The sequence below is a fragment of the Lepisosteus platostomus genome, chromosome 4 (genome assembly GCF_059453375.1).
Source record: "Lepisosteus platostomus isolate fLepPlt1 chromosome 4, fLepPlt1.hap1, whole genome shotgun sequence".
Classification (NCBI taxonomy): domain Eukaryota; kingdom Metazoa; phylum Chordata; class Actinopteri; order Semionotiformes; family Lepisosteidae; genus Lepisosteus; species Lepisosteus platostomus.
Window position 1 is genome coordinate 7,005,643 of NC_142614.1, and position 17,066 is coordinate 7,022,708.

The 17,066-nt window shown below is 40.5% G+C and overlaps 1 long non-coding RNA gene across 1 annotated transcript; it reads right to left on the reverse strand.

The window, feature by feature from the left end:
- Positions 1–367: 367 nt before the first annotated feature.
- LOC148672307 (uncharacterized) lies at positions 368–8,594 on the reverse strand. Its single transcript, XR_015935743.1, has 2 exons — positions 3,895–8,594; positions 368–2,473 (listed from the first exon to the last, which is right to left on the reverse strand). It is a non-coding gene; the product is annotated as an uncharacterized LOC148672307 (long non-coding RNA).
- Between the last annotated feature and the right edge of the window lie 8,472 nt (positions 8,595–17,066).

Sequence of the window (17,066 nt, forward strand, 5' to 3'; positions counted from 1 at the left end):
GGTATTTTCCAAGTTTGATTATAACCATTTTCTGTATACATATAGAAATTTAATGCTCTGTTATCTCTTAGGTGGATACTGTGGGACTAAATCTACAATGGAATTCACTATTTTAAGACCATCTGTAATTGTTTTAGTCTTTTTAGATAGAATCTACTGAATTCAAGTTATGAAACAGTTTGTAGTTTCATTACTACCTATTTTTTAGAAAACTAAACCCTTTTCTAACCTGTGAAAGTTAAAAGCATAACTCACTGACAACATCCAATAATAAATCAAAGTTGTATAACTATCACTGAAGAGGATTTTGATCTGATTGCAAAAAAAAAGTACTTAAAAAATAAGAAAAGAAAACTGTATGCCAAAAGAGATTTGAAATTAAGTTTATTTTTCCATGATAAAGTGACAATGATTTCCAGCCTCAGTAGATCTTCATTAAGTCTAGTCATATTCACTGAGCCTTTCCGGGATCATTCTGCCACTCCCTTATACTGCCGTGTCCAGCCGAGGTCTGTGCAAATCTGATCAGTGTCTCCCCACCGGAGGTCCAGCAGCACCGAAGTTGTTTTGACTGCGTCCAGCTGTGTATGAGCTGCATGTCCAGTGTAGACCCAGTCAAGTCTAAGCTGTGTTGACAGTGTCAGCCACACTGGAGCAGCACAAGCTATACTGGCAGCCCAGTTTGAGGGCAGCTACCAATATTGATGTGCTGCTACAGCCAGGCAGACAGAGCTGGACGACACGTGTGACCACATAGTAACGCACACGGCACCATCAATACTGAGTACAAAACCAGTGACACCACCGTAACAGTGCCATCAAGGACTGTGTATGCCATGATTAATCCTGATTAATCTTAGCCATACATCTATATGTTAAATGTATCAGGAGTATGTAATTACATATAAAATTAACCTGGCTACTGAGTGCAGTTAAGGCACCAGGAATTCAGCGAAAGAAAATTTAGTATTCTATTACATTAGTTTGGCAGGAGCTAGTGTGACGCATCTAAGATATTTCACTAAAAGAACACCATAATAATGGTTTGTCTTTATTTCTGCTTTTGAGCCTTCTTTTTTTGAAGATGAAACCTCTTCTACCTTTCACAGTAACCAAAACACAGCAAGAGAAGAGAAAACTTACTTCCTTTCCCCAGCACTACTGCAGTACAGTACTAACGTAAAGGTGTTAGGTATATTATCAAATGAGGTACAAAGACATTATTGTTTAAAACATGGCTGCTTTGTTGCACTGTAGCCTGGCTTTCTCTTGTGCTGTTTCAGTTACACAATTTATGAGGCAAATAAAAGCACCTTCTTGCTCATACAATAAATGCCAGTCAGTGTTAGATTACTAGGTACCATTTTCCAACAGTTGAGCCTAATGTGGCCTAACTCTTTATTAAGGAATGTACACTTGTGTATGTGAATGAGTGACAGAACTTGGGAACAGTCCCAGGTTTTTGTAAACTTTTTTTTAATTTATACTCATAAATGGGAAATCTTACATACTTTTCAGTTATGATGACATGTAGGTAATATTTAATTGTAATATAAAATTTAGCTAGGTAATTGAATACAAAAACTCTTATAATTTCAATACAAACCATCACCACATCCTGTACAAGACAAGACATTCTCCTGCCTAGTAGATGATAGGAATAAAAGGAGCGGCTGTTTCTCAGGTACTGCTGGATGGTGGATGTCCCAGTGCTCCCAGTAACAGCACATAATGGTTTGGACCTGTACTGGGAGCCTGCAAACCATGATGTGCTGCTATAGGGCGCGCAGGAGCCAGGGAGGGAGCTGTTGCTCGAAAAGGATGATTGTTTTTATAACAAGGTTGTCACAAACTATTTCAAATTCTGTAAAAAAAAAACTAAAACACAAGACAAACTAGTTGGTTTATACTTCTCTCTTTTAGTAAAGGTAAAATAGCTACCCTACTGAAACACGTTAAAAAACTAATGCTTCATGTCAGTTCCCATATTTCTTTTTTTGTCCTGTGTTGCTTTATGTAAAATATTTTTGCAGTGTTTTTTACTAATTCACTGATAAGAGAGCAAATACCTGTTTTTCAATATCTGTTTGTCTTCTTTTACAAAGGAACTGTTGTATATTTCACACCACACAAAACGGAGACTGAAGGCTTCCGAGTGCTTCTCTTCAAAAGACATTTACAATAACCCAAGGCTTTTCTGAAACAAAGGTAGAGCTCTTCATACTAAATGCTTTCAGTGGGGTCATTTTACAGAATTGTCTGTATTATTACTGCTGAGCCAGCATCTTAGGGAATAGCTTTAGGGAATTGACTGAAGCTTGAAGGACTCAGTAGATCACTCACTGTTTCTGTTTGAAGGCCTACAGAGTCTATCGTCCAGCACTGCAGAATCCTCACCATCTTCAAAGCTTGAGTGTTTGTTAGTGAGCATCAAAACAGTGAATCCACAGGTACAAATGTGTGTTCCTAAGGCCTGTAATTATAAATGCAGGGCCTACTGTGAGGCATGTGGTAAAACAGAGCAGAGAGGCCCTCATTGACCTACTATGGGACCTCTGGCAGAACAGCCCTTTCTAACTTGCTATGGGAGAACTAAAGGCCTGAAGTGACCAACAGGGCCAATTGCTGCAGAAGCTACGCTAGACATCATACTGATGCCTCCCATGAGGATGGAGCTTGAATCATCCAAGTGACAAGACTAATCTGGATACTTGTAAATTATATAAAATAGACAATATTTAAAATTCCTCAGATAATCTTTTTTTTCCTCCTAATAAGGCAAGGTCAGATTATTTTTTTAAGTTTTCTATTGAAAATATTTGTGTCTGTTTTTTTCAACTGGTTACCACTGTTTTAATTCACAGTCTAGACTGTAAATAATTACAATGTGAGGGGGCTGCTGCTGACTGGAACAAAACACCCAACAAAACCTGTAAGAAGATGATCCTGTTGTACCAAGAAAAGAGACTGAGGAGTTATGAACAGCATCACTGGACTGGAGTACACTGGGCCAGGGATTTTCAGGGCCCAACACCCAACACAGAGACACTTCTCATCGCCAAATCCAGTACAGCAGAGTACACAATCCACACACTCACACAGCAGATCTGCCCTGCCTGCACTGACCAGTGAATCTGCTGACCTACACTCCAGCTGTTTGTATTTTAGAATGAATAGCATCATTATTTCTGAGAAATGTAGTCTTCAGTTTGATTTTGTTTTTAAGTTGGGGGTCCCAACTGAGAAGAAAAAGGGATCCCCCAGCCAGAAAGGGTGACACCCCCCCCCCATTTAGACCACAGAATTGACTGAATGTGTCTTTGTTAAAGATGATTGTCTGATAGCAACTAAATTCCTCCTTCTAAAAGCCTGATTAAGGGCTACCTCCCTTTTTCTTGCCTTATTCTCTTTTGTTTTTCTATAACCCTTTTTTTATTCTTTATCCAGCAGGATAAGACAATAATTCTGTAAATACCCTTTTTTGCTGTTGAAAAAATAAATGACCTATTGACCTATAAAACTGCTATCTGGGTGGGAGAGCCAGGACAGTGTGACTCTTTGTGTTACAGAGACAGAGCAGTTTAGGAAAGAGTCAGCAGGGAATTCTGACACAGCTACCAAAAACAAAATGGAGGACAGGACCAAGCAGACAAAATGGAGGAAGGGGAAGTACCACTGCTCACAGGCTGTTTCTGGCTAAATGGTTAAAGCACACAAGCAAAAGCAACTTTGTGAAAAAGAACACATCAGTACCACTGACTTTAAATACAGTTACACAAACTGTGACATTAAAACAGGAGCAGAGGGCACATTACATTAGTAAGCACTACAAAGCAATGATGTTCATGTGTTAAATTAGAGGATCTGAAGACAAAAAGGAAATTTTCCACGCACCTGTCAAGGGCACCTGCAGTTTTCTGTTCTGCCACAAACAAATGGGGAAAGAGGTGGAAGGTTACATTGTCCTGTAGAAGCAGAAACGAATAAAATGATATACTGTTGTTCATAAAAAATAATAAATGGATAAATAGCCAAATGTATTTTAGTACATAGAGGGTAATGAGATGAGTGACGTGGAATTAACCAGAATTATCCATGGGTGGACTAGTGTCTGTAGACACTGCAGAGAGGGAACGGGGTTAAGTACAACATAATTAGAAACAGACAAATGGCTACAGGCAGCGCCTTGAAACTCCATTTCCTTCCGAGAATCAGGGGCAATTGTCAGCTTCTATCCTTGCTCTCCTGCCTTTCCATTCCATCTGAACTGAAAGTAACTTATTGTAAAGCAACTATGCCAATTACCTCCTTAATGGATCGCAGTGACCGCAGTTCTAGGGCCTTTAGACCCTCTGATTCAAACCAGAGTGTGGAAGCCTCACCTCTTCTACTGTATTCCGCTGCATGCCCAACCTGGACTTGGACCTGCAATCAATTAACTGTTTACTTTACCTTTAATTAGTTAATAGGGTCCTGTTGCTGAAGATAACCACTGACATAGGATGAGCTGCACTGATGCGTGCAGTATAACAAGAAGGAACACAAACGGCTGATTTATAGAAGCCCAATTTGCAGGGATCTCTGTGACCAGAGTCAGCCACTCCTGTGACATACCATCACTCACGCATGGACACTGAACACCATGCAGCACCACATACAGGCGTTAGAATGTATAGTATTACAATACGTGCAGCAGTCCCATCCAAATCAAAATGACTTTGAGCAAGACAGTAATGACATGCAACAATCTACAACAGTTAATAACATGACTAGCATTCTTTCAAATAGGTCCATAATAATTAATCAGCACTGCAGCTGCTGCTCTAACACACCTGGGTTCAGGGACAACATTTCCCTTTTACTCAGGTACTATATAATAATCACAATACTCTTCCTCATTAACTCTTGGTGTTTGTCAGGCAGCTCAATATTGAAGCACTATATATATATGCTGTGTGTCCATTAAAAAAATCCCTCAGGGACAATAAACTCTTATCTTATATATTTTTTCAATAAAATGTGACCTAACTGGTAGGAAAACTAGTTTGCCTCATTATTTTTTACTGCAAAGTGCAACAGTAAAGTAATTTGTCATTTGACTTCATTCACTACTATAAGCATATTTTTACACCTCTGCAACTTTCAATGTTCCACTACAACTGCACCATCAGTGAAAGTTACATTATTCCAGAGGTTCTCCTTGTTTTATATAATAAATGTTCATGAAAACCTAATTTGTTTAATAAATCCATTTTATGTATTTATGTAGTTTTATTTTTTCACCATACAACTGAAAATACAATTTATTTAATATACACCCAATGTACCGAATGAAGGTCTAACATCGGGCAAATATTAACAACAGGAAAGCCTGTGATTTTATCACTCATGACAAGCACAAATAATACTGTTCTGCCTATATGTAATTTATCACAACACTTTATTCACAGTTTAACTTTAAATCTGAGACTTTTTTCAGGAAAAAAACATGAATAAATCTTACCTGTACAGGTTTATCAGAAAAATGAAATTATTTTAAAAAATGAAAAACAATACCAAATGCCTTAACTTCAGAGGCTCTGTTTTAGTATGTTAAAAACATTTTCGACAGCTTAGTGAGTGTGAGTGTTCATCTCATTACACTCGAGCCTTATTGCATTAAAAGAAACTCAACATACAAATAATTAAATAAATAAACAATTATAAATGTATATTATTTTTTCAAGTCAGGATTTAATTAACCAAAACACAACAGTAACTGCTAATGCTCTAAGCACACAAAAAGAAAAGCTGCACACAGTGCTGAATACACTGGTGAAATTAAAAGCCATTTGGAAAATCCTTGCAGGACACTCATCATTACAGACTTCCACATGCAAACAAATATATAATGTAATACACATAGTATGTATGGTACAGATCCTAATGTTTAACTTACAACAGAGTGTGAAGATATGATCTTGCCTTCAAGTTCTATAAAATAAATTCAATTATACAAAAAAAAACAATTCAGATCAAATGGTTTTCAAGACATGCAGGTGAAACATACAGGTCCTATAGAGCCATTACCTACAGAAAGGGGACAGGCACCTCAGGGCTCTGTTCAGACAACAATGTAGGGAAAAAACAAGATAAACACACTTTCAAACACAGTGAGAGTCAATACACACGCAAGACATTAAATAAAATCACAAGTGTAAAGGAAACCTGCTAATATCAATATGTATTGTCATATAAAGAGAATTCCTGTGTATATGTTATCCATAAAGACACACACAAATTTATACATACAGACACAATATACATACATACAGATAGTATTTCTAGATTAAACTCACACTGCTCACACAGATTGGTATCTGTGCTGGTGACACACATCTGAAATCTCTGTGTCTGAACCAGACAGGTGGAACAGCAGGAGGCAGGTCGGTGTCAGAACCGAGCCGTGCTACACTGCAAACGGACCAGCTGGTACAGGAACTGAGCCTACTTGATATCCCTGCGGTACCTAAGTGCGACTCAGAGCACTGAGAGAGTGTGAGAGTGAGACAGGCAGAGAGAGAGAGAGAGAGGCCTGCTTGTGCTGGAGTGGAGAGGCTCCTGGGAGTAGCCAGTTAATAAAATGGCGTGGTAAGTGCTGAGTTAGGCCAGAGATACCCTGATACACACTGCACCCCACACACAGTATTCACTCAAGCCTGGAGCAGCAGCATCCCAGTGATAAGAGTGTTTAAAAAAATATGCCCATTCTGGCAGGGCATTCCTACTATTATATTCCAACACATTTCAGAAAGATAAAACACAGAAACCAACAAAAAGAAAGATATGTGATGTGGCAAAATTAAATAAATAAAATAAGGTGTCTAAACTTAAGGACTGCTTTTAAAAATTAAGATATTCCAAAATGTTTGAAGGGTTAATTTAATTTTTAAAAATGGTAATAATGGTTATTGAATATAATTTTTTATTCTTTAATAGCTTAAATATCTCCTAGCTGGTTTCAGACAGTCCACTTAAACACACCACACCCGATGTGGTGTAAAAAAAATATTCCACATAAAAATGTACAATTAAATGCACAATCACAGAAAAATAAGCCCAGAAACATTACGGATTTTCACATTTACAAACATAAAAATCTGAAAGAAAATGATTTTTTTTTTAAATATCAGAATTCTGCTTTTTTTCCCTTTCTTTCAAAACAGCAGCAATAGAAATAGACAACTGTACACCCTATCAGCCCCATATCCGAAAAAGAAAAATTTAGAGATCCAAAAATATATTATATCGGAATATTTATATAAAAATAACACGAATTATCAATAAGATGGCGTTTTTAAAAAAAAACTATTTATCATTAAAAACCAAGACAGAAATTTAACCAAATAAATCAACTAAACATATACGCATTCAAAGAAAGCAGCTAAGAAACTGAAAAAATGAAATAAAATGTGTTTCTATGAATTTACAAGAGTGATAGGATGCAGCAGTGGTGAGTTTTGATACGTTTGCTGCTAAAATAATTTTGGTTGAAAGTGATCACGTCAGCACGCGGAGAGTAGGCTCTGTTGAACAGGCTCATTACCACGACAGGCAGTCTCAATCAGAAAAAAAAAACAGAAAAATCAAGACGTACATGAAACCACTCCACATAAACTGGTCTCTCTTCCTTTCTCAACATCTAAAGCTCAGAAAAACCCACCACAGTACGAACAAAAAAATAAAGAGCACCACTTACCTCCAAGTCCAGAACAATAATGCAAAATAATAAGAAAATGCATGTACAGAAATAATAATTGCCAAACAGTCTGAGAGCAAACCCACATGACCAAACAAACAAACAGCATGAGCAAAAACACACATGCATCAAAAGCCAGAGAAAAACAAAATATTATATTCGCCTTGATTTTGTATTTGTAAAGCTGCCCTGCTTGTGTCACTCTCTCTCACACACACACACACGCACACAAAAACAGTTAAAAATTTCAAATGGACACAAAAAAAAACAACCACTGCTTTCCTGGAACAAAATAAAAAAGTCGGGTCAAACAAACACTTCAGTAAACCCCAGATTTTGCCCTAGATATAGCAGAAGAAGAAGAAGAAGGAGAAAAAGAAGAAAAAAATCTCATGAAAGGATAAGGAAAAAAAAAGAGACTTTTTCAGACTTAAAACCACCTCACAATGGGACTTTCCAATCCAAATTAAGAAGAAGGAACTCTCCCCGTTTAAAAAGGGGGTCTCTTGCCCTGATCGGGGGGGTTTTTGGTCTCTAAAATTTGCCCCAAAACCCTCACCCCCCCCCCCCGTCCCTCCTTATTCACCTCCAAAAAATATGAATCCTGTGCAGTGCAGCCTCCCCTTTGCCGAGGTAGTGAAGCTGAGTGAAGGACTTGGTAGGCATAAAAGGAGGGCTGTAGCTTTTTTCCCCCGGTATCACTTTCTACAATTAAAATGAACCTTTTCGGGGGGCTGTAAAAATCTGAAAAAAAATCAGGGGCTCCCCCTGGGGTCACTTTAGAGGGGTGTGAAGTTTGGGGTCTCCCGCTGCTACCATTGGGGGGCAAAAAATTAATTTGTGGGGCTTCGTGTCTGGGCTGCGCCAATGTTAACAACCCTCGCTCTCCGGCTTTTTTTGTACGGCTGCCAAAGCACTCAAACAGGCAGCGCGAGAAAGAGAGAGAGAGGGAGAGGGAGAGAGGGAAGGAGAGAAGGAAATGGATAGATGAGGGAGAGAAAGGAGGAAAACAAGAAAAGGAAAGAGATAAGGATCTGTTGTGTGTACGACTGTATTTGTGTATGCAGAAGGAGGAGGGTGAAAGTGGCGGTGAGAAAAACTTTCTGATTAAGTTTAGTTGTGTCTTCAGACTCACACTCAATACACAGATGTGCATAGGAAATCCACAAGCACTTGCCCCAGAGCTTGCCTCAGTTTGGCCTCAATTCAGTTTGTACAAGAATAAAGAGGAGGAAAGGGGGGACGGAGAGAAAGGGGTTGATTAGACTGAAGTGGAATAAAAGACAGTTTGCATCTAAAACCACATTGACTTTCTTTTCCTTGTTTGCACTCTCAGCTTCTATACATCTGCCTCTGCCTTTCTGCCTCACTGTACAGAATTTTATACCCACATTTTTTTCTGCCTGGTGCGTTTTTATAGGCTTACGGAGAGGCCAGCGAACACAGCGTGTGGAATGTGCTGATCTGGTTCAGCAGTTAGTTTTACTGAAGGGAGAGAAGCTGCAGCCACATACGACACACACACACACACAGGGACACACACTCACAGGCACAGAGCTTTCAAAGTGTCGATGACTGAGAAACTCCACTCACAGAGAAGTTTGCAGATAAATCAGAAGGCCATCATAAGACACAACCCTCCTATGAAAAACACCACTGAGCTAACCTTTGCTTCCTAACGGACTGGAGCCTTGTGTCCCCATTAACTATATATATAAAAAATAGATTATAATTTTTATAGTAAGGATTCATACAAATGGATGTCACAGTGGTGTGGCAGTTAGCTCAACTGCCTCACAGCTCTTAGATTCAATCCCAGACTGAGGCACCTCTCTGTGTGGAGTGTGCATGTTCTTTCCATGATAAAATGGGCTTTCTACGAGTGCTATAGTTTCCTACAACCTTCCAAAGATATGCTGCTTAGATCAACAGGTGTCTCAAAGGTACTCATTTATGTGTTTGCCCTGTAATGGGCTGCCATCTCTTCCAGGTCATAGTATGACCTTCCACACTGTGTTTAGAAGGAAAGGCTCTAGGCTGCCATGACCCCTTCCAGAAATAAGCTGCTTTCTGGCAACAGATAGATGAAGGGATGAATCTTTATAATTAATGCTCCCAGAATAATTAAGATAAATCCTTCTGCTTCAACAACTTCATTCAATGACAAACAGTAGTAGTGTAGCCATCCCAAAAGTCTAAAACAGACAACCTTTCTCAACCAATATAATGTACTGGGCATGGCCACCCCTGGTCTCGGAGAGCCACAATTCAGCAGGTAATATAGGTCAATGTTAAATAATCAATGTGTAAAGATGGAGCACATTAGGCTTGATTGGTTTAACAAACTATTTTGTTCTGTTAAGTCTAGAAGTGCCACCTGTAGGCCTTGAGAGCTACAAGGTCTTGGTGCTACAATATCAAATGCTCACTGAACTGGTTCCTTGAACAAATCACCTGTTTAAGTGGTAAAAATAAAATTGTGCCAAGGGTTTACAAACTGATGACTAAGTGTGAGCCATAAAACTTGCTGGACTGTGGCTCTCCATGGCCATAGTTGGCTACCCCCGTAATATAAACAACACAAACAACTGTAACAGAGTAAAAGTCTGCAGGACCGATGTGAAACGGCACAATTACAGCTGTTTTCTGTGGTTATTACACAACCCACAAAAGTCAAACCAAACATCTTGCAGGAAATTGGGCCGTTACAACTCGGCAACACACATCACACTAAAATTATACCATGAGAATAAAACTACACCCTCCACAACCAGATCAAGGGATCAGCACATACTGTACATAATACTTTAAAACAGCACAAACTGTATATAATACTTTAATAACACTGATACCCGGGAGGGCTTCCATCTCTATTTCTTTAAATGTCTTCCCCTGACTTAACCAGTCTAACAACTGAATTCACTGGAAAAATCGGACATCTCTCTCTGTCTCTCTCTCTCTCAGAGAAACTGTACAGAGTTTTACTGACTGTTAAAACTGTCAACCTTAAAAGACATTGAGGGGAAAAAAGATCGAATCATTCACATGTTGACTGCATGTAGCTGAGCTAACAATTAAATCAACAGGCAACAGGAGTCGATTCTCCAAAGCAGAAGAGCCCAGTGGTTCTGCAGGAAAAAAGGCATAAGAGAACAGTGATGCCAAAGGCAGGCATTTATGATCGAGTTTTATACCCTTCTTTCACTGCAGTCTGTAGCTCTGCTGTCTGGGCTGAATAGCAATGTCTCCCTGTGTTACAAACGGGACATTTTATATAGGTAATGCCCCTGCACAGCTAGCTTAGACAGGATGTCATGCTCTTATCAGGTTATGTCTTGATTATCTACCAATAAAGTCATTACATAAGCAGATTGAGGACTATTACTAAAATAAAGCAGTAAAAACAAGGGAACTGTGTTTAAGGACGGCGCTTCACTGATATTTTAATGTACCCGGACCTTGTGACAGGAGTGCCGTTCCGCGCAGGTATTCCTTTAACCTTGGCCTTGAGCGCCTGTCGCAGCCTGACAGCTCAGTCGGGGGTCGGCGTTCAGGCTCCGTGAGACACGGGCGATTATCTCTTTAATCACCTCTTACTACATTTTGTACACGATGCGACAAATGTCATTATTATCTAATCCTCTTTACACTATTTTTTCTCTCACCGAAACCGTTTCCGACTGAACAATGCGCTGGCCCGGCCCGTAAAGGAGACACAGGGCAGCGAACAGCGCGGAGTCGCTCTCTTGCCCTGCTGTACGCCGGGAAGAGCCGAGTACGCAGCCGGCTGGAAAAACGGTTTTACTGGGGTTTTGCATGAGCATGAAGACTCACTGGCCTCGTCTGTATATTCGTGTCACTACGCAAACTTGGGGCCTGAGGTCCGACACTGCCAGTTTAGGCTGTTCATCTGGACAACGACACCAAACTTTTCATTAATGGTTCTTTTTACTGACCAGAGCCTAAAGACAGCAGTTATCCGCCTGCCAAGACTCAATACAACAAAAACGAAAATCTCAGCATCCACACAACTGCACAACTGTAGTGTCAATGCTTGCTGTGCCTAAAGATGGCAGTCCAAAAAAATACAAAAACACTTAAAAATAATTGAGCTAACGTACTCAATTGTGAGAAGATATCTCAAACATCTATTGAACAGTAATACAATATACACGTGCTTATAGAAAATGTTATTCAAAATTAGTATCTAGGTATTTCTAAAGGTCTGCAGTTACAGGCTTTACACACAGAGTACCAGCGAGCCAGTGAGCTGTTCAATCTTCGTCTCTTGCCCTGAACTATCGATTTCTGTAGAAATTCAGCGTATGTTTTTATCGCAAGCGAGCTTATATTTTACACGCGTTCACATCGCAGTTCATTAAAACTGTCGATGTATCGATTATGTTGTAAGACGGAACGGCTTGTGACTGTCCCTCTCAGAAGCGTGTCTGTCTGTGTGAGTTGTAACCAGTGCCAGTAACCAGGCAGTCATTTCAAGTTTATAGGTCTGAGTCCGGATCTCAAAGCGCTTTGCTCTCCCGTTACAACAGAGACCCCCGGCTGCGCTCAATTACTCACAACAAGACACTTATATTTAGGGCCTTAATACTTCACCTAAATATAGCAGTCATTACGAAACGTTTAACAGTTACACGTTTTGCATAAAGTTTACAGTCATATATAATTGACGAGAAGTTACAAAATAAAAGTTTAAATCATTTTAACACGCAGCAAAACAAAAAACGAATGATTCCTAAAATAACTGCGGGGAAATGTAAACGAAATTATTATTATTTTTTTAATTATATTTGAACCCCCCAGCAAGAAATCCAGTTGAAACGAAATCAGAAAAGAAGACAACAGGCTTATTTTTTTTTTCGGAAGAGGGGTTTCCAAAAGCCAGCATCGCGTTGTAAATGATTTAGTCACACGACGTAGTACCTATTGTATTTTCTGTTCTCGCATTGCAATCGCAGTGATGAATTCGGACAAGCAGCGAAAATGCTTCTGACGAAACAGCGGGCCTCCGAGAATAAACTTTCAAGGAAGGACAAATTACTGCCATTACTGCTTCTGTTCAACGAATAATTCTCGTTTTAACCATTACATGCAATTTCCTTAGAAGGGCACTGTTCAAGAAACGAAGATGAAATAGTATAATTGAGGGGAAAGTCTATTCGAATTCTAAGTTTATTTTCGCCTAGTTTTAGTTCTTGCCGTTAAACATGCATGGTGTAGTTAACTGTAGCAACATTAATAGTGGCACTAGTAACAGTAATAACTAAAATAGTCATAATAAAATCGTAGAAACGGGAGAGCTGTAGTGAATGAAAACGAATTCCAGGCTTGCAGAGGGAAAGCTGGAGGTTTGGCGGAGCAGGACAGCCCATATGCGAGGGATTCCGGCGGACACGAAGCCCAGAGCACGACGGCGCTGGATATACTGTACTTTACTGTACCACAGTTAATACCGCAGTGCATACTGTACATCGAAATACTTCAAGCGATTTAAAAATAAAAGCGTTTTCTTTTCGCACAATAGAAAGTGGGTTAATTCTACTTCCAGAATATTTTTTAACGTGGCGAACAGCTGGGCTATCGATGACGGCAGCAGCCGCGGGAGAAAATGAAAAGGCTGGAAAACAGAGCGAGTTCTTGCTGCCGCTCCCCTGAACAGGTTCAACCTGAGATTAGTTACTCTGACTGTGTTACTAACTGTATCCTCACGGCTCTGCTATTCCTGTTACTACTGTAGCCTCACGGCTCTGTGATTTCCGTTACTACTGTATCCTCACGGCGCTGTGTTACTACTGTATCCTCACAGCTGTGTTACTACTGTATCCTCACGGCTCTGTTATTACTGTATCCTCACAGCTCTGTGTTACTACTGTATCCTAACGGCTCTGTTATTACTGTTACTACTGTATCCTCACAGCTCTGTGTTACTACTGTATCCTCACGGCTCTGCTATTCCTGTTACTACTGTATCCTCCCGGCTCTGTGTTAATACTGTTACTACTGTATCCTCCCGGCTCTGTGTTAATACTGTTACTACTGTATCCTCACGGCTCTGTGTTACTACTGTATCCTCACGGCTCTGTTACTACTGTACTGTATCCACACGGCTGTATTAACACTGTCAACATTATATCAACACGGGTCTTTGCTAATGGTGTATTAATACTGTACGACGACTCTGTTAAATTAATACTGTTTGTGTTAACACTGTGTCGACACGGCTCTGAGTTAATGCTCTTAACACTGTATCCTCAAGGCTCTGTGTTAAGACTGTCTGTATTAACTCTGTACCCACACGGCTCTGTCAAATTAATAGTTTGTGTTAACACTGTACCCGCACGACTCTGTGCTAATGGTGTATGAATACTATCCACACGGCTCTGTGTTAAGACTGTATTAACTCTGTACCCACACAGCTCTTAAATAGTGTTTGTGTTACCACTGTATTCTCACGGATCTGTGCTAATGGTGTATCAATACTGTATCCACACGGCTCTGGGTTCAGACCGTCCGTATTAGCTCTGTATCCACACGGACCTACGGTTCTGTACTGACAGCGGGTCCCTTCTGCATCCACGCAGCACGGGTTAGACACATCAACGGTTTCCAGTTTCGTTGAGAAGTGATACTTCAGCATCAAAACAACAGTGTCGGGGAAAAAAAAAAACCATGGCTTTTTTTTGCTTGTTTTGAGTGTTTTTTTTTTTTTGTTTCTACGAGCGCATCCGCAGAGAGGGGTCGTGTCCAGACCCTGGCCGTTGGCGCTCTTCTGCAGGGAGGCGTCAGACAGCGCCAGGCTGGAGCTCAGGGCGAGTCCGCCAGTACTTGAGCAGGTAGGTATTCGCTTAAGCACCTGCGCTGCCGTCATTACAGACAGCTCTCAACACCAGACTTCGGACATTTCTTACAAATAAAGATGTATTTAATTTTATTTTTAGGGGTGGGGTGTGGGGTAGGGGGGGAGGGGTGCTTCAGTTTGGGGGGGTTTTGAGACGGTTTGAGGAGGTGGGGTTGAGAGCTGAGGACAGATAGACTCCCGGTCTCTCTCTCTCTCTCTGGGAAGCAGACACACAGATTACATTTTTTTTTTTAAACAAACGACGCTGCTGCAAAGTATAGCCACGCAAAATACACCCAAAAATATCATTTGGTGTATTTAAAAAAAAACATTTTTTTATTATTATTTGGCATAAGGAATGAAATAAATGCCTTACCTTTTTTTTTTGTTTTAAAAGCCCCCAGCCTCGCAACTCACATCAATAGATGATAAAAGGGGAGTGAGGGTGAGTGGCGGGGTCCCCGCGCAGCTGCGCTCCCCTCATGGGCTCATCCGCCTCCCGGCGCTGCTGTTTGAAAATGGCGCCAAGGGCTCGAGCCAGCCCGAGCTGCGTCTGACACCGGCCACGCGAAAAAAAAATTAAAAAAAATGAAAACGGGAGAATTAACTTTTTTCACCGACCTCTCCCAGCGCGCCTTCGTGTAGGTCACTGATCCCGACTGGTTTCTTTTCAGAACTTCGCTTCTAGGATTTTTAATAATTTTTTTGTTTAATTAAAATAACCGTTATCCCCCCCCCCCCTCCTCTACCGCGGTGCAGGACGGGACGCGACGCGACGCAGGCGAAGGCTGTTGTTTTTTTTCAAACTCCGAGTCAGGGCGGCTGAGTGTGTTTCTGTCTCCCCATGGCGGCTGAGAAGCGCTGTTGCACGGTCCTCTTTAAAAACCTTTTCTCCTACAGAGTGCAACGTGCAGCGTTTTTGTCTTCGGTAGATCTACCTCCCTCTCGCCTTATAAAGCACCTTAACACGGGACAAGTCTTTAGGTGTGCCTCTAAGCTAAACAAAATCATGGAAATCGGCCATACATACACGCTTTATTTATCTGATTGTTTTTTTGCCCTTTACCAGGGAGAATCCTAAGAATTGGTACAAAGGAGAAGAGATGAGCACTGGTTCTAAAATCTCATCTGCCCGCATCTTGAAGGACCAATTCAAGTTTCAGCGTCAACAATAAGCGAAGATAGTATTTTCACGGCACTCAAAACTCATAGCGCAAGATACCCCTTCCCTCAGCAATAAAACCTCATTCTATCAAACCTTCATATCACTACTGAACCTGAAGCAGTCTGAGGAGTGAACTTTCTTGCAGACTTTTTATTACAAATCAAAGATTCGTTTATAACGTTGACAAAAACGAATATATATACATCCATCCGAGAAAAATAATACAAGTATGTCAGAAAAAGATTAAACCCTACGTATTTGTATGCATTTGTCTCATAGAATTGTCACTTCAACGCACAAGACGGAAGTTTAAAATGTGAAATGTATAAAAAATAAAACAAGTAAAAATATAAATAATTATACGTTTCTGAAGGGAAAAACAACAAATATAAGTCAAAGCATAACGTAATTACCAATCACTTATGAAATTCATTCTGTGTCCTGAAAGTCTTATAAATTTATTCCGGTTATAAATACATCATCAACAGACATCCCAGCTTTGAAAAATTGATTTCGAGGGGTCGTCCCTCCCGTGAAAACTTGCGGACCGGGGGGGTGCCTTTGAAAAAAAATTAAAAGCTGTATAATGAAATAATTCGCTGATAGATACTATAATAATATATGCAATACACTGTAGATACAATAAACTCACCAGTCCAGTTGAATGATCTCACTTTCTTTGCAAACTTTCGTTGTACAGAGATGAGGCTTGTTTAGCAGATTTCAGCAGATTCTCAGATGGCTCAAGGTCGTATTATATGATTAAATAAATTGCTGATGATTGTTCGGGCCGGGGGTGTCGCCAACAGAAAAAAATGGGAGCAGGGGGGAGACGCTGATTTCCGGGAGACTTGGGATGTCTGCATCAGTGGGAGCCCCCATTACAAAGGGTGGCGGATCATTCCACAGTATAGTGGCCTTTGTCACACTGAGCAGGGCCTGGTCTCACCACATCTCAGTACCTGTCTGATTTACTATCTTCCTTCTCCCCACCTCGCAACCTTTGTTCGTCTGACTCTGGTCTCCTGTCCTGCCCCCGGGCACGTCTACATATAAGGGGTGACAGGGCCTTCTCCTGCTGCGCCCCAGAGCTCTGGAATTCTATCCCTAAGGATATCAGAGTCCCCTTCCCTGAGCACATTCAAATCAAGACTCAAACCCTGCCTCTTCAGAAGGGTTTTTCTGTGTCTGCCTCTTTGGTTTACTACTGTACTTGAAACCCTTATTATAATTGCGTAATTCTGCGGTCTCCTCTCATTGTGTGCTTTTTTCTTCTTACTATAAAACTCTTTGACTAGCCACTTTTA